This window comes from Nyctereutes procyonoides, unplaced genomic scaffold (genome assembly GCF_905146905.1).
Source record: "Nyctereutes procyonoides isolate TBG_1078 unplaced genomic scaffold, NYPRO_anot_genome, whole genome shotgun sequence".
NCBI lineage: Eukaryota > Metazoa > Chordata > Mammalia > Carnivora > Canidae > Nyctereutes > Nyctereutes procyonoides.
Genome location: NW_026575031.1, coordinates 11882733 through 11907060, shown reverse-complemented (window position 1 = coordinate 11907060; position 24328 = coordinate 11882733). Strand labels below are relative to the sequence as shown.

The 24328-nt window shown below is 39.7% G+C and overlaps 1 pseudogene; it reads left to right on the top strand.

The window, feature by feature from the left end:
* Window positions 1-12598: 12598 nt before the first annotated feature.
* On the top strand, window positions 12599-13516 carry LOC129504128 (39S ribosomal protein L9, mitochondrial-like; annotated as a pseudogene).
* The last annotated feature ends 10812 nt before the right edge of the window (window positions 13517-24328 follow it).

The following is a 24328-nucleotide window of genomic DNA, read 5'->3' as shown; positions in this document are numbered from 1 at the left end:
GAAACAGAAGGCATTCTCAAAAGGTATAATTAGATTAGTTACAAAAAAGGTCAAAGGCAGAATAAAGAGAAACCAACAGGGCCAGATGAAGCTCCTCCTCCCCCTCTCCTTCTCCCTCCCCTTCCTGTCTGCCTGTCCCTAGACCTGAGAGGGCATTCCCTGAAACTGCAGTGAGATCTATAGCTACAGCTGGAAGAGAAAAATGATCCTGTAAGTTCTGTGACCTTGTGACAGAAAGGCGACCACTGCAAATCTACAGCCGAAGAATGAGGAAGCAAGGAAATAAATACTCCGACCTCACTTCCACTTCCTATGTTTTGATCTCCTAATGATGACACTGTCCAAACCCACCCAGAAGCCAGAGGATGAGGGAGTCACCTTGAATCAGATCATGGAGATCAGACCCCTGGGAAACAAATCAGGGGGAAGAGTGAAGAGTGGATTCAGAGGGGGAACATGAATATCATCCCTATTGACATTCTCTCTTCATACCATATGCCTATGAAAAACGGGGAAGAACAGAATCCACGTAGAATAAAGTCAGGTTGGCTTTTTAGCTTCTCCCCCATATGGGGAAAGATGGCTACCCTGTAGCTCTCAGGGTTACAGATCACCTGGTCAGGGATCAGCCCTCTTTCCATCTCAACTGCAAATTCCTGACAGAGAATGGGTTTGGCCAGGCTTCTGTTAGGTATCCACTTCCCATTCAATCACAGGTGACTGAGTATATAAAAGTCACTGCCAAAGGACTCAACCCAGATGATCCGTAAAAATTTCAAAGGTAACCAGGGCAGCACAGACATCTCCAAGGAATCTGCCACTGAATCCTAAGGACACATATTTAAAAGCAACATGCTCAACTTGTGATCATGATCATCAAGTGACCAAGAGTTCAGAAGGGAGAAAAATAAGCTGGAAATAAGGGCTTACCTATGCTCTGGGACCTACCATTAAAGCAGCAAAATGTGATGCCCACCCTATTAGGCCCTAATGTGCTGAACAGATTAACTAATCTGAAAGGAACATTTTCATTTACCAACAGAACTCACTATTAAACATGCACTTGGGTACAGTTTCTGTTTATTTGCCTCAAACTCTGCCTCAGGCTCATTAAACACCACTCAAAGAAAAGAGCATCTCAGAAATGGTTCAAGGCCTGAGGAAATGTATTGACAACTCGAAAAAATAAATAATAAAAAACCCACAACACTGAGAGGAAGTATGCCTGAAATTCTGTCTCCACTGTGAAAAAGCAAGCGACTCCTTATCATACTACTACCCCAAGATAGTGCTAGCAATAAGCATTACAGTAACCTCGTATCACATATGCTACAAAGCTCCTTGTTCCCAAATGTGTGTATATTAGATTGAACCTCATGAAAGAGCCAGAAATTATTCCTTCTAACAGATCAACTCTATTTGAAATAACAAGCTAAAACCCCTATTCCATGTCTTCTTGATTTGTCATTGGCATAGAAATCGTGTGCTGCCTCTACCACATATGTGTTTCCCACCTTTAAATTTAACTTCCTTAAAGTGAAACACAGTGTCCTGAATGTATGTTGCAGAGTCAGACTTGGATTCAAATTCTGGATCTGCCACTTAATCATGTGACTGACCTAGGTTCTAGGGAAAGAAGAAATTGGGGAAAAGATTAAAGTGATAATATCTTCTTTGGGAGACACAAGACATATTGGTGAGGATGAAAAGCAAAGAAAGGAGAAAAGTATGTGATGTGACGCCTTCCCACCCTAACTACTATTCACAACAAGCTATGAAAAGACAAAGCAAGCGCAGCAACAGGTGCATTCCCTCGGCACATACCTAGTACTTCTTTAGAAAAGTTACAAATTGAAAACAAAACTTAAGAGTAGCCCACGGAGGGTGGGAATTTAGGAATTAATGCTCCTCTCTTCCTCCCATCTTTCCCATTCATCGAAATTCATAGCTGGAGAGCTGACTCCCCAGTACTTCTGGGTTGTGTCACCTGACTCCAGCAGTCCCTTAGGAGACCAGATCCCATGCACTGTGGTGTGTGTTTCATTTTAGATTAGTTTTCCGTTACTGCATAACAAATTACCCCAACCTAGCTTCATAAAACATCATCTGGGTCAAGTTATCTCCATTTCTGTGGCTCCTCTGTTCAGGGTGTTATAAGGCTGACATCAAGGTGTCAGCTAGCTGCATCCTTATCTCAAGGCACGACTGGGGACAGATTTGCTCCTCTCTTCCTTTGACTTGTTGACAGAATTAATTTCTTTGTAGCCATAGGAGGGAGGGCTCTATTTTCTCCCTGGCTGTTAGTGGAGGACTACTTCAGTTCCTAGAGGCCTCTCGTGGGTCTTTGCCAAGTTGCCCTCCTCACAGCTTACAGCCATTACATCCACTAATGGTCCAGAAAACCCACTATGGCAGGGGTGATGAGGACCTGCTTGCCTGAACCTGAACAAGATCACGTTCATTCTCCTCCTGACCCCCATGTCCATGCTCAGTGGTTGAATTATTTGTCCCAACTCTGGCCAAAGATAAGTTTCCCTCCAGACGCAAAGGGCAGGGATCATAGTTTCCATAGCCCGCCCAGCCTTAGACAACCTGTGGTTTAATTGGAGGACCCTGGGCCCAGATAAGCAATAGTACCTTCAGGATCACAAAGCATTTTTGACTGGTTTAATGTGGTACCAAACTGAGTCAAAGTGGGAGCTGTTCATAGATGAAAGAGCATTTCATGCTTCATACATACATTTTAACTTGAAAAAATATTCATTGCTTTATATCTATATAATGTGCTTTGCTGAGAAGCTAGGCCTGTTTTAAACCAGAAACCACATGCTGTGATTCCACATTTTCTTATTTTTCCTAGGATATTTCTATTTACAGTAAACATTGCCAATATATAAACAATGTACATATATATTTGATTCTAGAGTGTTTGCTTTTCAATGTATACACACCCACAACTTGCATGAAAAAATACCCTGAATCTATTAATATTTGGTCATAAAGCGGATAGTCAAATTGGAGGATGCATGGCTATCAAATTGCAAATACTGTATTCACAAAATTAAAAAAAAATGTTCAAACAAACAAAGAAGGGACCCCTTTGATCAGGTCAAACCCACACAGAGTAATTTCCCTTTTGATTAACTCAATGGATTAGTAACAGATCATGGAATGATACCCCATCATATTCACAGGTTCTGTCCATGCTCAATAGGCAGGTACGATACAGGGCATGTATAACAGGGGCAGAAGCTTGGGGACATTTTAGAATTCCACCTGCCATATCCAATTCCAAAAGCTGAAGAACTGCCAGTGTTGCTGGGACACCAAAGAGAGAAAGGAAGAATCCAGGAGATACTGAGAACACACACGATGTTTTTTGTCCCAGTACAGTGGCCTTAGTCAATGTTCACTAGCATATTCTCAAGCGAAAAGTAGAAAAAACTAAAGCTAAAAACTTGTATTCTTTGGTTGGGAAGAAATATTAAGTCAGGGCGTATATTAGTTCTCATTTATTCTTATTTTCTGTGTGCTGGACGCTGCACTACGCACGCACTACAGCATGCATTCTCATTAAACTACTTCCTATTTTGACAAATCAGTAAGTCTGGTCTTCAAAGCTTCATTTTCCAGATAAGGCTGTGCATCTTGTTATTGCCTATATATCCTCTAACATACTTAGCACAGTGTCTCACATAAAAGTATATTTTTAATGGTGGCTATTAGTTTAAGAGTTGTATAACGAGTTGTAGGTTATTTTTTGGCTAATCACACTTTTATATGAAAATTTAAGCTGTATGGACCAACAAGAATCCCCATGCCTCCTCCAAAATTAAAAATATAAGTTAGGCAAACACAAACAAAAACTTCTTTTTTTTATGATTCACAAAACACTTACTTTATTTCTGATTATGTGGGAAGAATTTTTTTATAAATTTATTTTTTATTGGTGTTCAATTTGCCAACATATTGAATAACACCCAGTGCTCATCCCGTCAAGTGCCCCCCCCAGTGCCCGTCACCCAGTCACCCCCACCCCCCACCCACCTCCCCCCTTCCAGTACCCCTAGTTCATTTCCCAGAGTTAGGAGTCTTTCATGTTCTGTCTCCCTTTCTGATATTTCCCACTCATTTTTTCTCCTTTCCCCTTTATTCCCTTTCACTATTTTTTATATTCCCCAAATGAATGAGACCATATAATGTTTGTCCTTCTCAGATTGACTCACTTCACTCAGCATAATACCCTCCAGTTCCAACCACGTCGAAGCAAATGGTGCGTATTTGTTATTTCTAATGGCTGAGTAATATTCCATTGTATACATAAACCACATCTTCTTTATCCATTCATCTTTCGATGGACACCGAGGCTCCTTCCACAGTTTGGCTATTGTGGACATTGCTGCTAGAAACATCGGGGTGCAGGTGTCCCGGCGTTTCATTGCATCTGAATCTTTGGGGTAAATCCCCAGCAGTGCAATTGCTGGGTCGTAGGGCAGGTCTATTTTTAACTCTTTGAGGAACCTCCACACAGTTTTCCAGAGTGGCTGCACCAGTTCACATTCCCACCAACAGTGTAAGAGGGTTCCCTTTTCTCCGCATCCTCTCCAACATTTGTGGTTTCCTGCCTTGTTAATTTTTCCCATTCTCACTGGTGTGAGGTGGGATCTCATTGTGGTTTTCATTTGTATTTCCCTGATGGCCAGTGATGTGGAGCATTTTCTCATGTGCATGTTGGCCATGTCTATGTCTTCCTCTGTGAGATTTCTGTTCATGTCTTTTGCCCATTTCATGATTGGATTGTTTATTTCTTGGCCGTTGAGTTTAATAAGTTCTTTATATATCTTGGGTACTAGCCCTTTATCTGATACATCATTTGAGCAGAACTCAATGAAATAGAGACCAGAAGAACTGTGGAACAGATTAACAAAACCAGGAGCTGGTTCTTTGAAAGAATAAGATAGATAAACCATTAGCCAGCCTTATTAAAAAGAAGAGAGAAAAGATTCAAATTAATAAAATCATGAATGAGAAAGGAGAGATCACCACCAACACCAAGGAAATACAAACAATTTTAAAAACATATTACGAGCAGCTATACTCCAAAAAATTAGGCAATCTAGAAGAAATGGACACATTTCTGGAAAGCCATAAACTACCAAAACTGGAACTGGAAGAAATAGAAAACCTGAACAGGTCAATAACCAGGGAGGAAACTGAAGCAATCATCAAAAACCTCCCAAGACACAAAAACTTCTTTAAGATAACTAAAAATATCTTTGGCTGCTTGTGTTACTATTTTAAGGCTTAAACTTCAGTGAAGAAAATAAAAGCTTACCCTCACTGATTATATGTGTTTCTATATGTGTGTTTAGATCTACAGAATGTGTACTATTTTTAAGTGTAGAGCTAGATGCAGGAAAGCCTTATGTTTTCTCCTTGATCCTAATAGCACTTCAGAATAGACTACTTACAGTATCACTTTCCAAATAATTAATAACATATCTTACAAAAATGCAAATTTAAAATTAGCAATTGATCTTTTTTTATTTTTAATTACAGAGCTGCTATTATCCCCACCCATCATCCCCAGCCCCAGTCAGGGATTTTTTTTTTTTATTTTAGACCAATTCTGTTTCCCCACGTCCCTCCCTGCATTCCTTTCCCCTCCTAGCCTTTGCTATTGCGACAAAAGTAAAAGCAAAACAAAACACGAAAAACAACCCGATTATAGGAATGAGATCCAATAGCCAATTGTATTTTAGCAATATTCCTTCCAGAGACAGAATTACTAGTCTGGTGCCCCTTAGGCATTTTTAAGTAAAAGTATCAAGTCTCCAAACAGAAAATGCACAAGATGAAACAAATGGAAATTCAAGTGTATCAGTCAGTTTGGGTGAAATCATGCCATGATAACAACCTTTCAACATTCTCAGTGTTCTGAAACAGCAGAGGTTTTACCTCCCCCTCACTCTGTATTTTCATCATGAATCAGCTGTAGCTCTGCTCTATAAATCTTTATGTTAAAGCCCAGACTGACACAGCAACCGCTAACTGGAATATTTCTCATCTTATGAGACAGGTAAAAGGGATCAAGGGGCAACTGAGTGGTTCAGTCAGTTAAGCATCTGACTCTTGATCTCAACATCATGAGTTCAATCCCCACATTGGGCTCTATGCTGGGTATAGAGCCTACTTAAAAAAATGCATGGTGGGGAGGGCCAAGTAGTAGACTATGCAATGGCTTTTAAAGCTTCTGTTCAGGACTGACACACATCATTTTTACTCATTAGCCATTTCACTTCATGCAACACACAGAGCTGAGACTGATACCAAAGGAGTGAGTGGGGATATGTGATCCTTCCCTATGGGGAAGGAGCAAATATTTTGAGCAATAGAAACTATCATGGTAATTCATATTAATTCTCTAAGGTAAATTACTCTACCACACTCTAAGTAACATAACATTTGTTGTATATCACCAATGAAACCGTTCCCCAAAGTAAATGATTTTGGATCTTCCACCAATTTTGGTACATGGAATCCTTGAGCTAGGCCCATGTTTATTTAGATAAAAACCTGAATCATGATGGAAGACATAGCCCAACCACACAGAGTGAAACTTTCAGAAACAATAGCAATCTAGCCTCCATCCCTGCCACCCTGGCTACTTCAAGTGCCAAGCACATGGGTAGCTACTGACAGAAGCTGGCTAACACTAATTAAGTTATTCTGTGTACTTGGTTATTAAGTACTAACAGTCTATGCTTGACATATTCTGGTGATGCCAACACGTTATATATGAAGATCTTCACATTTCATGCCAATACTTACCTGCGTCTCCCCCCAGGCCACTCTTCTCTGATCTTCTAATCTTTCTCATTCTAAATAACCAACCAAATCATCACCAGTGCTCATGGATTAGGGTCTGCATAGCCCTTCATTTAAGGCATCTAGGGCATCAGAGGTACTAACCAAAATGAGGGGCTTCTATAAAAGGTATTAGAAGAAGGAGATGATGAGTATCAGTTGTGTTGTCAAGATTGGCAACAGCATCAGGAGCAAGAGTATATCCCCCCTGATTTTCTTTTTGTAAGTTTCTCCAGGAAAAGAAACTAACCAGGATCCTAGAAGATATCTTCACAGGTGGTATAAACTTACTATATAGAACAAGTGGGTCTAAGTGACACACACAAAAAAAAATGTATCCTAATGGATCAAAACCAAGGCACTCATTTCCCCAGCCACTGGAAAGAGGTCTGCTGCTATAGACTCAAAATTGTGTTCTGCACAGGGAATTGTCCTCAGCTAAGAATCTGCTTCAACTAAGGTTTTGCTTCCTCCCCAGCTGATCCATATGGAGGCACAAAGGTCTAGTCTCTTTGCCAGTTGGTACTTCTCTGAAAGGCCATCCCAACTGTGGAGCTCCTTATGTTAATATTGAGAATTGCAACCATATCACTGTTAAACTTCTCCCTCAGAAAATTCTGCTTTTCTCACTTCTTTACAGGTGCCAGAGCATTCCCCAGCAAACCTTCTGTACACAAATGTGAGAGTCAGAATCTTGTCCTCACCGAACTCTACCCATGACAGTCCTAGGCTGTCTCACAAAGGCCTCTCTTGAGATTGTCTACTTTTCATCTGTAACTTTCTTGAGATACAAAAATAGCAAATTTCTGGAAGCCAAAGCTTCACATCCCAGGTGAGTTGAAGATTAGTAAACTGTACCCAAGCCTACTCCTGCTAGGGCAAGGGAAGTATTGGTATTGTCTAGTATTGTTGTTCCAAAAGGCCCCAGAGAGCTACTGGCTATTTCAAGAAAAATAGCATACAACCTCAGCAACAACAACAAAGACAAAAGAAAAAAAGAAGAAAGAAAGAAAGAAAGAGAAAGAAAGAAAGAAAGAAAGAAAGAAAGAAAGAAAGAAAGAAAAAAGGAAAGAAAGAAAGAAAAGAAAGAAAGAACTGAAATTTAGATAGGTCTAAGAAATTGACCACCAGCCAGAAGAAACAGATCTTAAACGTCAAGAATACAACCAAATGTCTTCAGGTACTGAGGAGCTTCATAATGACAGCATCCTAGAGCTCAAGCAAACGGTCCAATGGAATCATTTTGAATAAAGGACTGGCCACAGTGTCCATGAAAAGCCAAAAGTCACTGATGTATATGAAGGTATACTGGTTGGTCTAAATGGCTTTATGCCAAAGAGGAGAAAAAAATGGAAATTTCCTTGGAACAAATTCAATGACAAAAAGGAACACATTTTCCAATCAGTTCATTGGATTGATTTCTGACTCTTCTTTCCTAGATGCTAACAGTGTCTATCCCCTTCACATTACCAAGCTGACAATGGAAGTATCAGACCGTAGGAAGTAAACCTGGAAAGGAGGAAAGAAATTTTACTTGATTTTTAAATTTTTTTTCCTTTGCCCTACATAGAAGAAATGATAGTAATCATCCTTTTAACTTTGCTACCAAATAAATATTTTCTGGTAATTATAACTTCCAAGGCATATCCTCTGACATTCTTTTACAGAATAAATTTCCACAAGGGCAGACTAGTGGCAAGGGGATAAATCTAAGTTCCAGCTTCTGGAGAGTCAGGCTTGTGGCTGTTTTGGGAACAGTGACATTGTCAACTAGTGCATCTCTATGCATATATACACAATTTATGTATATATACATATAGAATTTGGATACAGTGTATAGCTCAGTGATGTTTACATCTGCATATTTATCTGGGTAATAGCTACATGACAAAGTAGAGAACATTTCCATCACCCTTGAAAGTTCCTTCATGCCTCTTCCCAGTCAACACACGACTCCCATACACTTAAGGTAACAATTTCACTTCCCTCCCCAGACTAAGTATCAGTGCCTCTTTTATTTTTTTTTATTTTTTTTAAGATTTTATTTATTTATTCATGAGAGACAGGGAGAGAGAGGCAGAGACATAGACAGAGGGAGAAGCAGGCCCCATGCAGGGAGCCCGATGTGGGACTTGATCCTGGGTCTCCAGGATCACGCCCCAGGCCTGAAGGCAGGGCTAAACCGCTGAGCCACCCAGGCGTCCCCAGGGCCTCTTTTAAAGAAAAGTTCAAGTCCCAACAAATTGCTCCTAAGATGTGGGCTCTCCTTACCACAGTTGAGGAGGAAAGAGATTGGGCTAGAGAATAAAGACTTAGTACCTTCCCAGGAAAGGGGATCTAGGCAAAGTTGCCATTCCTTCTTTCTGGGTCTATAGCAGCAAGAAACCCAATTTCAATTCTCCGATGACTACATTACATTAAATTTTCAAATTATTTTGCTATATTAGATCTCATTTCCGCATCACATGGACAAAGAGAAATATATCACAGAGATGAACAGTGGATCAGGAAAATCCAAACAAGGAACCTGAGCTTTCTAAAAGAAATAAATATGTCAACAATAGCCAAAGTCTGTGGGCTCATTGAGGACTCAGACACCACCTTGCAAACTAAATTAAACTGCCCCAACTTTAAGCCTATTTCCTGAGTAATTAAGGAGAGTTACTGGTAAAATGACAGAACAGTGAAAGCTTAACCTTTAAAAGCAGATGCCCTAGGTTGCGGAATGTAACAAATTAGAGTGTGAACATGTAACTAATCAGTCCCCAGTGTATTGGGGAAGGAGGAGAGCAGGGAAAGGAAGAGAGGGAAAAAAAAAGAAAGAAAGGAAGGGAGAGTGGAATATATTATTTCTCATTTTCTCCCCCCAGAGATATAGACACCCCTCATCCCATCTCCTAATAGAGCTGTGTCCTGGTAGAGCACTGGAAATCCAATGCTTCTATTCCTTGCTCTGCAACTCTCTCTGAATCATTCTCCTTCACACCTCAGAGGTAGCCAGCTAGGGAGAATATTGTTTCCTATTCAAGGGAAGAGATAAATACTTTGATTTTAAGCTTTCCCACGTTTCTCCTTTCTGTTTCCAAACTAGGGAATTCTCTTCAGAGCAAACTTGCTTTCCAGTCCAGGCTTCAGTTGTTTGCCTTTTATATCTTCCTTCCAGACTTTGGAATATTTTTCTCACGGAGAAAGTGAATTATTATATTTTCCTTGTACGTTTGATCTTCCTTTTGTTGCAAGTTAAGACCACCAAGAAGCAAACTCCAATGGCGTGTAGTATTCAGTATGTTTATTAGGGAGTGTGACCTTGGGGTCAACACAGGTAGAAGTAGGGGAAGGAAGCTAGAGTGGGTAGGTGTCAAGCTACAACAAAATCCCAACAGACAGCCAGTGAAAGAGCTTTATCTTAAGGAAAGGATTCACAAAATTGTGGAGGCCTGGTCAGTCTGAAATCTGCAAGATCTGCATAACTGTACCTCTTGAGATCATCTTGTTTTGCCCTTAACAGTTGGATGGATTTTGTCAATCAGCCGGATATGCTGTTTAAGTTTTTACAATATATTACTAAATAAAATTGACATTCCAATTGCCTCATTTCCCTTTAAAAAAAAAAAACCTCAAGGAGGACAATTAGCTTTACTGAAATGAGACTTCTGATTTAAATGTGAATCTCTCTCAAAAAAAAAAAAAAATTCCATCACCCTAGAAAGTTCCTTCATGCCTCCTCCCAGTCAACACACAACTCCCATCCATTTAAGGTAACAACTTTCACTTCTCTCCCCACACTAAATATCAGTGCCTCTTTTAAAGAAAAATTCAAGTCCCAAAAAATTGTTCCTAAAATGTGGGCTCTCCTTACCACAGTTGAGGAGGAAAGAGATTGAGACTTCCTTCCCAGGAAAGGGGATTGAGAATAAAGACTTAGTACCTTCCCAGGAAAGGGGATCTGGGCAAATTTGCCACTCCTTCTTTCTGGGTCTATGGCAGCAAGAAACAACCCAATTTCAATTCTCTGATGACTACATTACGTTAAATTTTCAAACTATTTTGCTATATTAGATCTCATTTCTGCATCATATGGACAAAAAGAAATATATCACGGAGATGAATAGTGGATCAAGAAAATCCAAACGAGTAACCCATTTCATAGAAACATCTAGAATAAAGTTTGACCAAATATCTGAGTATAGTGGTCTAGTCAAGTTGACACACACATTTAACCATCGTGCCACCCCAGAAAGGCATGATTTGGGGAGAAGATGGCTTCCTACAGCTAAGGCCTTCTGTAGGGATTAACAGCTGAAAACTATCTGCTAATGGTATTCCCTGCAGCTGCAACAACTCTTCCCCATAAGTGGGAATCTGAGCAGATGTTCCTGTTCATCACACCTGAGATTGTGTTAAACAATTAACTTTACAGTTAAAACACTTATTCAATACTAGGTTTCAAAGCAAAAGTTGATAAATATATATTAATGTATAGACATAAAGGACACATAAGCTTTTTTTGTTCAAGAGAAATAATTAAGAAAGAGTGTTTAGGGCTGCCTGGGTGGCTCAGTCGGTCAAGTGTCTGCCTTCAGATCAGGTCATGATCCTGGGGTCCTGGGATCAAGCGCTACATGGGGCACCCTGCTGAATGGGGAACGTGCTTCCTCCCTCCCTCTGTTTGTGTACTCTCGCACTCTGTCAAATAAATAATTTTTTTTAAAAAAAGGAGTGTTTAAAATATCTGAAATCATTGCTTACACATGCAGTAAACCAAATGCCGAGTCTGTGCTATCAGTACCCCACTGAATAATTGCTTTCACTCACTCATACAGTGAGCCTCAGTTGCTTATATGTCTAATCCCTCTCAGAGCCTGATGCAGTGACCTCTTAAGATGTCTGGAGTGAAGGAGAGGGGGACAACTCAGAGAAACTTATACTGTGATTTAAGCAATTATTTGATAATATTTCCTGGAATCAACTAGTGTTATCTAAGGATAACTTGTCAGGACTCAGAACAGAAACACAAATTCACAGAGAGCTCAGTTGCCATGTCCCTCATTTTGTGTGCCTCTCCAACTTCTAGTTGCATTATACCACACGTTAGTGACCATCAAACCAGGAAATGGGTAGATAAGGACTGATTAAAGGGAATCACTTGAGATGGCCCAGTTGGGATGGGCCTCACCATTTTCTTCATCCTATGCAACTCATCCTTTGGGAGTATTTATCTGTCCTCCAAGCTGATGAAATTTATATGGGAATGATTTCCCTCCCCTCTCATCCACAATAATTGGCTAAGGAATAGGCATGTGATGCAGAAGGAAGTAATGAAATATTTTTTGAAGTTTCTGGGAAATGGAGAGGGGGAATCAGTGTGACAAAGGTGAGATTGTTGTGGCCACCCTGAGGAGGTGGGATGACTGCAAAGAGCATTGCTGGCAATAACTGACCCTCTGAATAAAAGGTCAATCCTTAATCTTACTTCTGGGTTTTTTAGTTCTATGACTCTGAATTTTCTTTTTTGTACTTTTATGAGCTATATCATCCATACAAAAAAGAACGTAAAATATTTGTGAAGTTTAAAAGCACTTATATTCTCTCTCTGCATGGGGGAACTGGGCAGGTGGCCTGGAGGCTGGAGGTAGCCCTGCCAGCAGGAGGAGGGCTAGGGGTGGGGGCAGGGGCCACCCAAAGCCTAGAGCTGGACTTCAACCTCTCTCACAATAGGGGCAAGGTCATTATGCATGGAAAGTGCTGCTGGCCAGCCAGGGAGGACCACAAGCCACGCCTGCACCAGCAGCACCCCATCTACAAGCTGGTAAAGGACACAAACACAGGTCCAGAAGCAATCTGAAGCTCCTCCTCACGCAGGCAGTGGGAAGACTTGGAGTCTTGGGTGACCTGGTTTCAGAAGAAATCTTTGAGCCAAAATCAACTACTGCCTCAAGGTCTGGCTGTATATGCATTGCCTGAAAACAAACTGTTTGAGGAGTAGAAATTGCTGAGAGAAGAAAAATTTTAGAAGATCTAGGTCAGGGCAAGCGAGATGACAGTGAAGTTTCTGAGAAGCTGTCACCCGGAGGTGGAGATGAAGAACAACTTCAAATGGGAACAAACCCTGCAAGAGTTGCCCGCCATTTCTTCAAAACTAAAATCAGATAAAAACAGACAGGGAGGCAAACCCTGAGAGACTCTTAACTCTAGGAAACAAACTGAGGGTTGCTGGAGGGGAGGCGGATGGAGGTATGGGGTCACTGGGTGATGGACATTAAAGAGGGCACATGAGGTAATGAGCACTGGGTGTTGTATGCAACTGATGAATCACTAAATTCTACCTCCGAAACTAATAATGTGTGAACTAAATAGAATTTAAATTAAAATAATTAAAGTATAATAATAATTAATATGTGAACTAAATAGAATTTATTTTTTTAAAAAAAATAGGTATTGTGGTTGCCCCACATACATTAAAGTTACTGGAAGAGCCCATTACACAGAGGGCAAGTGGTGTGAGGTGTGAGGTGGCAATAAGTGGACTTGACATGGTGAGAGTGCCTATGTCTGTGATGAACTTTGAGAGGCCCAAGACCAAAAAGCTTACTGGTTATCCCAGCAAGCTGCCAAGGGAATGGGCCCTACCAGCTCTGGGACTATCTAAACCCACTCTCCCTCAAAAGCAGAAGAACAGAATCAGAGGAGCAGTGCAGCAAAGATGGGCCAGCACCCTGGTACCACCCACTCCCAGCTCTGACCAAATAATGAAATTTTAGAGAACATATGGCAACATCAACCTAAACTGCACATCTGCTTTGAATGCTCTGTATTTCGCACCTCTGTCTTTACGTATTATCACATCAGGCCTTATTGGGGCAGTCAATTCACCTCAAGGAGTACCAGCCTATAGATTTGATAAGCTGAATATTAACAGATGGAAACAGTCCAGATCCTGTTTTGGCTCTTCCTCCACAGGAATGCTTTGGAACAAATGGAAAAGCTAGCCACTGTCTCCAGTACTGGGGCTGTTCTCACACAAACCTAACAGCTGTATCTCATGAGAGAATAAAGAGGCTGTGTTCCTTTCATTTAAGAGAATAAAATAATAAAAGCAAAAACAATTATAAAGCAAACATCAATCTAACCACCAATCAAGGCAAGAGAATATTTCTAGCACATCAGAAGGCACTTGTATACTTCTCCCACCCCCAGAGGTAAGTCTTTGCCTAACTTTTGTGATAATTATTCCTCCTCTGTACTGTATAGTTTGTTTGCCCTCAAAGTTACTCTCCATCTTTCACCTTGCTCTGTACCCCAAGAGAAATACATTTATGTATTACATTAACAGATTCTCTTGTCCTCTGGTTTTCAGTTGAATGTGACCAAAGGGAGGGATTGGAAGAAAATTAGAATATTAGAGATGAGAAACCAGGGAATTTCTTTGTCACTCAGGCTCTAGGGCAGTGGCTGGCAGCAGCTGTGTCTCCCCTTCAACACTCCTTCCAGGCACAGCCCTTCTCTTTGTGTTTCCAGCCTCTACCTGAAGGCCCCAGCTTCCAGGCCCCTGGTAATACTCCCTACTCTGTCTCCCCAACCCAAGGAGTTCCTACTAGGAATTCTAATCTCTGGTAAGAACCAACACCCCTCTTTGGTTTTTCAACTCTTATAAGTTATACTTGCTCCCAAATGATGGGTTGATTCCCTAGACAGATGACACTATATCAGGGGCTTAGAACTGGTCTTTATCGCTGCAGGTTGGGCATTTGATGACAGTAGAAGCTAGATAATTCTGTTTGCTTATATTTCGTTCATGATTTCTCTTCATGAGTGCAATTTTTTCACATCTTAATAGGTGGCAGCAACATTATTATGACATTAAAATTTTAATTGGGAACAGGGTCATCTTTTCTGATTCTCTGAAAGAGCTTTAGGTTGGAAGTATTTCTTCTGGAATGGCAGAAAGAACTGACTGGAAAATATAATTTGAGATATTCTTTGGTTTTAACTATGGTTCCAATCCTTTAGGTGACCATCCATACTTGCCACTTCTTTCATATGCTTTGATAAGTTCACTTCTCTAATAGAAATATTTCCATTTTTCTAAATTTTCAAAGTCATCAGCATAATGTTGTTCATACTTTTTTCACACTATGCTTTTTTAAAAAATATTTATTTACTTACTTGCTTTAGAGATAGAGCACATGCACATGAGCCAGGTGAGAGTCTAAGGAAGAAGAAGAGAGAATCACAAGCAGACTCCTCATTGACTAGGGAGCCTAACACAGGACTCAATCCCATGACCCTGAGATCATGACCTGAGTGTAAATCAAGAGTCTGAGGCTCAGTCCACTGAGCCACTCGGGCACCCTATTTCTCACTAACCTTTCAAGAACTGGAGGATCTATAGTGATGGTCCTGTTATTTCTGATAATAGATACTAATGTTTTCTTTCTTTGAAAAAAACTCAACAAAATCAGTCATGAATTAAAGAAATAGATTATGGATTTTAAAAATCTCTATTGTTTGTTTTCTAGTTCAACAATTCCTACCTTTATTTCCTTCTTTCCAATTTTTAGATTGGTTTTGCTATTTGATTTTTAATTTTTTAAACTTCCTAAATTTGAAGTGTAGACTGGGTGCCATATTTAAGTGATAAGTCACTAAATACTACTACTCTAATCAGACTCTATCTTCATTCTTAAAACCAAAAATAAAATACTTCCAACCCCTGCTCCCTGGTACCTTGTCCCCTCTTCAAGAACTTCTCCCTCCCAAAACCTACCCATACCCACCAATCCTGGCATGTTCTAAGGGGTAAGTGCTGGGGTGGGGGCTTCAGGATGCTACTGGCCTTGGTCCTCATCATTACTACCTCTACAGTTAAATACCATTAATATTGCCCCATCCTCTTCCTCCTCCTCCTCCTCCCTCTCTCCCCACAAAACAGTTCCTCCTCCTGACTTGTTTCTGGGTCCTGTATCTCATTCTCCTGTTCATGTTACATGGAACCTCTTCTGAGGCCCCCTCTCCCGTCCTCTCCTGCTCACCTTCAATTGGTTGTCTTCCCTGTGGCTTTGACCTCTTCCACCCTCTGCCACTCCTCCCTCATCTCCTCCTTTCCCCTCACTATGGCCTCCATCCTGGAACAGACTCTGATTCGGCCCAGTTTCCTTGGTCCCTACTGAACTCTCCTTACCTCCATCCCTTCCTCCTCCTCAAACTTGAGGCCAAAGCCTGCCCTCCCTACCTTGCTTCCTCATGGGAATATACCTTCTAACCAAGGAGGTGGCCTTCCCCCTGCAAATGCCACCTCAATTAGAAATCCTTATACAGAAAAGGTATTTCATAAACATTTATTAAATTCAGTCAACTGAGAAAAAAATTCAAGTGCACAGAATTACATTAATTACAAACCTTAGGTCATGATACACTCTTAACATTTCTATATACTCTATTGGTCCCACCTTCCCCATGTCTTTTTTGTTACTCTTACCTTCTTTTGAGTTGACTATATTTTATTCCTCCTTTTTTCCCTCAGCTAGTTTACATTCCTTTCAGTGTCTACTCTTTTATTGGTGTAGTGGTGACCTAAAAATTCCAATGTGTGTCCTATGTCTGTTTAATCTATACCTTCTCCCTACTTCTTTCAAGACTTCAGCTCCACTTAACTCCTTCTCTACTTCTCCATTATTGTCATGTACTTTGATTATACATTTTAACCCCATTAGACATTATTGTTTCATACAGCCAATACTCATTTAAATGTACTCATGCCCTATATATCTATCACTTTTTGTTTTGAATTGCTCCTTGCACGGTAAACCCTCAATGTGGAATCATTTTTCTTCCTGTTGACTCTCAGAACTTTCTTTAGTCAGGGCCTGCTAGTAAGGAAGTATCGATTTTTAATTTAAAATATCTATTTCATCTTAGATCTTGAAATATTTTTTAAGGTATAGGATTTTATTTTGGCAGATATATTTCCAACTTATTAAGGATCATATTCCATTGAATACTGGATTCCATTGTTAACATTAAGGAGCTAACTAACAGTCTGCTAATTGCCACTCATTGCAAGTAATCTTTTTTTATGACCACTTTTAAGACTGTTTATCTTCAGTTCTCTGTAGTTTTGCTATGTGTCTACATATGAGTTTCTTTTTACTTTTCCTGCTTTGGATTCTTTGGGTTGAGTCTTTGGATTAGTCTGTCATCAGTTCTAGAAAGCTACCAATTCTCTTTCTAAATATCTCTTCTTTTTCACTCTCTTGTCTCCTTATCAGACTCTAATCAGATGTCAGACCTTTTTACTCTTATCTGCATTTTCCCTCTTTTTGCCTCCGGATGATTTCTTTTGACCTATCTTCCAATTCACTTATGTTCTATTCACCTACATTTAATCTGCTATTAAGCCCCATCTACTGAGGTTTTTTTTTTTTTTTTAACCAACTTTATTGTAGTACAATTTGCTACCCATTGACTTTTTTAGTTTATTACATTTTTTTATTTCCCAAATTTCTATTTGGTTTATTTACAAAACCTTTTCACTTTTTATAGTTGTCTGTACCATCCTAAGATTTTTCAAATTTGTCTTTATTTTAGTGCTTTATAGTCAGTGTCAAAACTTTTTAAGCTTTGCTCTGCTCAGCACAAAAGTAGTTTCCTACAGGCTCCTGGGGGTAGAGCTCTAGAGCAGAATTTTTCTAATTTTTTAAAGATTTTATTCATTTATTCATAAGAAATACACAGAGAGAAGCAAGACATAGGCAGGGGGAGAAGCAGGCTACCTGCAGGGAGTCTGATGCAAGACTCATACCCAGGACCCCAGGATCATGCCCTGATCCAAAGGCAGATGCTCAATCACTGAGCCACCAAGGTACCCCTCTGGAATAGATTTAATTCTGGATCACCCTTACTCTGAAGAATGACCTTTTGAGTTCCAGCCTTATTGAGGGTGGTCTCCCATGAGGTGCCCCATCTTGAAAAAATTCTACATTTCGTCTTGACTGCTGTACCTTACAAAACTATCCCCACCAAAGAAAAACAGGTTTGGTAAATATTGTGTGTGGGTTTTAAGATTTTATTTATTTGACAGAGAGAGAGAGAGAGAGAGAGAGCACAAGCAAGGGGAGCAGCAGGCAGAGGGAGAGGGAGAAGCAGGCTTCCCACTGAACAGGGAGCCTGATGCATGGCTCAGTCCCAGGACCCTGGGATCATGACCTGAGCCAAAAGCAGATGCTTAACTGACTCAGCCACCCAGGGGCCCTGGTAAATATTCTTTGAACAAAACAAGGATTCTCAATTTACCTCTCTGGGCTCCCATCTTGTTTGATAATGTTTGAAAAAGTAAAGTCTCTTGCCTTTAATTTTTCACAATCTAGCATGTCTCTAATACTTTTTAAAATAGTTGTATTTAATATAGCATTTGTATTTGTTCTAGGAGGAATGGTCAGGTCAAATATGTAACTAATATTATTAGAAATGGAATTCTACTTCCTTTGGTTAAAACCCAACTTGACTTAAGTTTTCTGTCACTTCCACATGAAAAAATCCTAATAATGAAGAAGGAGATGGGTCAAAAAAAAAAAAAAAAGATGTGTCTTTACTTGCATCAAAATAATGTATACATATTATACATATATTATAACTAGCTAAGTATAAAGGAGACAGTGTCACTGCATTTTCCTTTGTCATCCAATTGCTCCTTGAAATAAATCTCAGAACTTGAGGTACATGGTTTCACTAGTATATTCTATGCACATGTCTATATCATCCTGTGAGCATTACTGAGTCACATTAATTCATGGGTTCTATCTACATAGGCTATAAGAGCCCTCAGGACAATGGACCAGACTGATTTCATCTATTATTCAGCCAACAAATATCCATTAAATGTGCTTTGTAAAGACACTAAAAATACAAAAGCAGCCAAGATCCCTGACTTCATGTATCTCACATAGAGGTATGTAAGACAGACATCAACAAAATAATCACATAAGGAAATATATGCATAGACATGCTGCAGTGAAAGCATATAATAAGGGAACATGTCCTAGCAAGCAAGGCAGGAAAGACTTTTGATGAACAATAAATGGAGTTGTTAGCTTCTGCAGAAACCAAGTTATTATTTGACTTTTTAAGGGATTAAAAATCATAAGGGAGAAGCTTTTTTTCTGTTAATTTGAAATTGTTCATTTACAAATAACTGTGAACATGGGGGTCTCCAATTTGGTTAGTTCAAAAATCAATCAAGTATATTGTTTTACCCCTTGTCCAAGCCAATGAACTCTGTATGGGATGATTTTTAACCAAAGGGCCATGCCCGAAATCTAAGCATTCATCTCATACAAAATGTCAGGTGCATTTCTCAAGTACCAATTATTTCAAATTCTACACACTTCCCCAAGAACTACCACGATTATAAAGCAAAGTAAGGGCACCATCATCAAAGACTAAAACTATAAATTAAAGATGCCATCCCATTTATCCATGTTATCCTAGTGCCTGTTATTTTAGACAAGGTACAATTGGCTATGGATTATTTGCCAGCTGAGCTTAAGAAATTGGCTCAATCGAATAACCCAAGGAATCTCTGCTTCCTCAACATGAAACACTCTGTGGTAAGCATTAGTTTCTGGATGTGTTTTTTCAGTGAGGAGTTTAAGATTTATGAGATCATTTTTTATGTGATTATTTCTGATGTTTCCTGACTACATACACTGTTTTCAGGACTCAATGCAGCAGCTCCAACTCACTAAGTCCTGCCTGGACCTCTCATAATTCACTCCAGCAGGGCACTAACTGAACCAGAACCATTCTGTATTGCCATCTGCAAAACAAAGTCTAGGAAGTGGAAAACTTTAGTATTTGAACCAGAGTAGAGTGATTCAATTTTTTACAAAAGTCACCTTGAATTTTCAATACTCCAGTACATCTATTTCTCCTCACTTCACCCAACTCTAATTCTGTAGAAATTAATTGTAAAGGATGCATTTTAAAGTAAAAAACATTAGAAATATCACAAGTTTGTATTTTCTTCATATTAAACCAATAGGTTTAAAAATGTAATTTGCCTACATCAAGATTTAATTCCCAACTGTGAATATTCCATTTAGAAAATTCTCATATATTAGACACATCACAATGCAATACAATTCCAAAATAAACAGCTCTGCAATATTATCAGCTAAAACTTAAATCAGCAAGTCATGGAAACAATCAGTGTTCACACATCATATTGTATTTAATCACATTAATTGCAAATGAGTATTGATGATGTTGATAAGTTAGCTGATGGTGATGTTTATTTTTTCAATTTCTTCATTAATGCCATATTTGTATAGGTTTAGACAGTAAGTTGTCAAGGTGATAGAACACATTTTGTTGAAAATAATGTAAATATCTTTGCCAAGTATAAAAATCACTTGTATTATAAAACTGTTCCTCGCATAATTCTGAGAAACTTTTCAGAGCTTTGCTCAGTAACCTCTTGAGGATAAACTTCATTGAAGTTTTAGTTAATGGTAAAGACAATCTGTCTGTATTGACACAGAGTTCATGTTAGTTCTACCTCACATCACTTAAAAGAAAAGGTCTATAAATCAATCATGGAAGAACAAAGATATTTTACAAAGAGAAATATAATGAACAGGCTGTTCATTCTTTACTTGTCTTTACATTAGAACAGGATGAGTGACCAAAATAAACCTCCAGTAATGACATGTAATTGCTAATGTTTACCCAGAATGACATTTTTTATGAAAGAAAATATGTGATGTTCCCTAGGTGCTTTCATGTCTCAGTTTATCTATACCAGATACAAAGATCAATAAATCAGACTTGAAAGTAAAAACTTTCAAGTTTCTCCTCCTCACTTTTAATCTCCCCTCTTCAGGTCTCATTTCTCTCTGTTTTCCCTCCAGTTTTTCTCAAAAAGACCAATAGGGCGGAGAGGAGGATCGAAGGTCTTAGCAGAGTGTACAACCAGACTATAATAATGTTCTAAAGCTTTTAAAAATGTTATTAGAAAATAAATTATGTTAAATTCAACAAAGATGAATTACTATTTAAAACCTTTTTGTTACTGCATCTAGCTATCTCTCTATTTCTAAAATCGAGCATACTGTACTTGCACCTTCTTTGTGACTGGTATTGAGTGCAAACTCATCATGTGGTGCTATAGGCCAGGGGTCAGCAAACGTTCAGAATGACTGATCCAAGCAGTTATTATCCCTTCCCTTCTTAAAGAAGATTAGGAATGCAGCCAGGAACACCTGTTAAGTCTGAGGCTATGAACTTTCCACCTTCATCTTCTCTACCAGCTAGGCAGTAAGTTGGACTTCAATTCCCACTTAAAACTATAATAGCCCTGTGAAAGGTTGCTCCTTAAGTCTTTGCCAAATATTCAAGTTTTCAATTTTCATTTTTAATTTAATTACACTGAGCTCTATTCATGATGCAACTGTGTACTGTTTCTTGCCAAGGTGGGGCTCCAGAGGGCCCTGCGGGAGAAGCACCTGAAAAAAAGTATATCCTGAGACAGTAGCAGGACTGCTGCTTGGAGAAGTCATACAGAGCCCAAACAAAAAGCTTTCTCACTTGATAATTATATCTGGACTATGGTGCTTGATCAATATGCTGGCCTCGACCAGGGTTGTGTTTGTTCAAACTGAATGCAGGGATACTGGTTTTGAATATGGACCTAGTTTATAGCTGCCTGGCATTGGAAAAAGCTGTAAGGTAGTCATCTGCTTAGTTCTTCCTTGGAAATGAATAGAAAAGAGAACTATGTGTATGATCATTCCACTCCAGGTTAAGGGTGCTTTGTTTTGTTTAATTTTTTAAAGAAATGAGGGACAAAGGGAGAAAAAAATATTAAGGAGGCTCCACACCCAACACAAAACCTGACACAGGGCTCGATCTCAGGACCCTGAGATCATGACATGAGCCAAAATCAAGAGTCAGATGCTTACCTGACTCAACCACCCAGGACAAAGAGTATTTAATTTTTAATTAAACCATCTATTGTGGAGATCCCTGGGTGGCTCAGCGGTTTGGCGCCTGCCTTCAGCCCAGGGCGTGATCCTGGAGTCCCAGGATCAAGTCCCACATCGGGCTCCCTGCGTAGAGAGCCTGCTTTTCGCTCTGCTTGTGTCTCTGCCTGTCTCTTTCAATCTCTGTGTGTCTCTCATGAATAAAATAAAATCTTTAAAAATAAATAAAAATAAACTGTCTATTGCATGAATGAATGAATGAATGAATGGTGGGTATAATAGAGAAGAATCTTACTAGCAACAATACCTTGGCTTCCCATACTGTTCTAATTAAAATCTAAGTCAGATCATGTCAGTTCTTTTTCAAAATCCTCCAGTGACTTCCCACTTTACTCTAGGAGCCTGATCTTCTGTCAATAATAGTCAAACGTGTATTAACTATCAAATACCAGGCACTTTTCTAGGCACTAGGGACATAAAACAGACAAAAACTCCTGCCTTCATGAAGCTTATATCATGAGGGCAGAAGTTACTGGAAACTAAACAATAAAATACCATATTACAGTGATAAATGCCAAAGAGCAAAAATAAGAACCAATTCATATGTGAAATCCTCTATGCAGTGTTTACATTTTAGACAGGATAGTCAGAGGAAACCTCAATAAGGTGGCTTTTGGGTCAAGATTTGAGAGACTTAACCATCTTGGGGAAGAGAGTTCCAGGCAGAGGGAAGAATAAGTGCAAAAGCCCTAAGGCAGGAGTGTTCATGGTGTGCACAAAGAATAGCAAGGGGATCAGTGCAGCTGTTTGGAAGGAACAATAACAGCAAGAATGAGTTTTTACTATGACTTTCCAGGTTCTAGTCTGTGATCAGCCCCCTTGAATGGTGTATGAAGTCACTGAGGATTTCAAACAAGGAGTGTCTTGATCATACATTTTAATAGGATCAGTCCAGGAAGCCAGGGTATCAGGAAGACCATTAATGTATATTAAATCACAAGGCACTAGAACATACATGGCACTGAAGGGTTAACTAGAATCTAAGAAAATCAAGAAATGAGAGGGAATGGGCTGGAGATAGGAGACAGCAAAGGACTGCGACAAAGACAGGTAGAAGGAGACATAGTCTGGTTATATGTGGTTCAGAGCTGAGCGTTTTTATGGAGAAAAAAAGAGCAATAGATATGAAAGGGGATATGGAAGGAAGCAGGACACTCTCCTGACCTCCAGACTCCTTCTGAGGATAGACATAAAAGATAGAAAACACCCCACGTGGAAGGGCTATAGAGGAATTGTCAAGAAAAGAGCAGGTTTCAGAGGAAGAAGTGAAGAGAACATTCACAGAAGAGGCTCCAGATAAAGGTCATCTTGATCAAGATTGACCTCGTGTTCCTGGGGACAACGTGAAAGAGTTCAAGAGATGGTGAGGCAAGGAAGAGGGGTCAGAGAAGGCAATGCACACAGAGATGATGGAGATGAGGAATGATTTCAGTCTTGAACTTGTGATGAACAGGGAGAAGGGGCATGCTCAGAGTTTGGCCACTGGTCCCAAGGCACACGGTGATAGAGAAGCTGTGTTGAGAGGAGAGGGATGAGGGAGACTTTCCAGAAGCAGAAACATTTCTGGGCTCCTAATTCACTCTTGCTGAAGGAAGCACACTCTACAGAAGGGTGATCTTTCTGAATGGGTGCTCAATCTATGTTCCCATAAAAGAGTGGTCTGTGGGGTGCTGACTCCCTTCTGATCCTGCTGATGGTGGATTGCTAAGAGTGTGTGGTCTGACTCTGAACACAGGCAAGCACTTGTCCCCTGATAAATGGGGGACTTTAGGATGCTGAGCATTCTCCCAGACCAGACAGCACCCCCGTACCTTCACTTTTGTTGATGGTAATCTTTGAAAGGGGTTATTCCTCTGAAATTTCAAAGACCCTTTTGATACCTGATGACTGAGAAATTGAGGTTACCTTTAGGAATACTTTCTCACTAAAAACAATGTTTATTGGACACTTAATGTGCCAGGCTTTGTGGCAACTCTTAAAATATATCCTTATTTAAGCCTTAATGTCCCCAGATCACAGCGATATAGTCCCATTTTACAGATGAGAAAATTGAGGCTCAGAGCTGTACTCCAGAGCCCTCAGCTACTAATTGCTAAGTTAGGATTTGAATGCTGGTCTGAATGATGCCAAGTCTTGAACTTATTATCACTACACTCTACCACCTCCTAACTGAGACATCACAAGACTGTTGCCTGATTGAGAGCTGTCAGTAGCTGGGCCAACTTCTAACAAAGGAAACAAGAAAACTATCCTTAGCTGTGGCATAAACCTGTGAGCTAAGACAGACCTGTGGGAATCTCTGTGGATGAATTCCAGGAAACATTGTCTCTAGTCCAAGGTCCTTTCTTTCAAGAGACTGCAAGATCTCATTTGATGGCCTGAGGACAGTGATTTCTCTAACTTCTCAAGGTCTGGGACAGAAT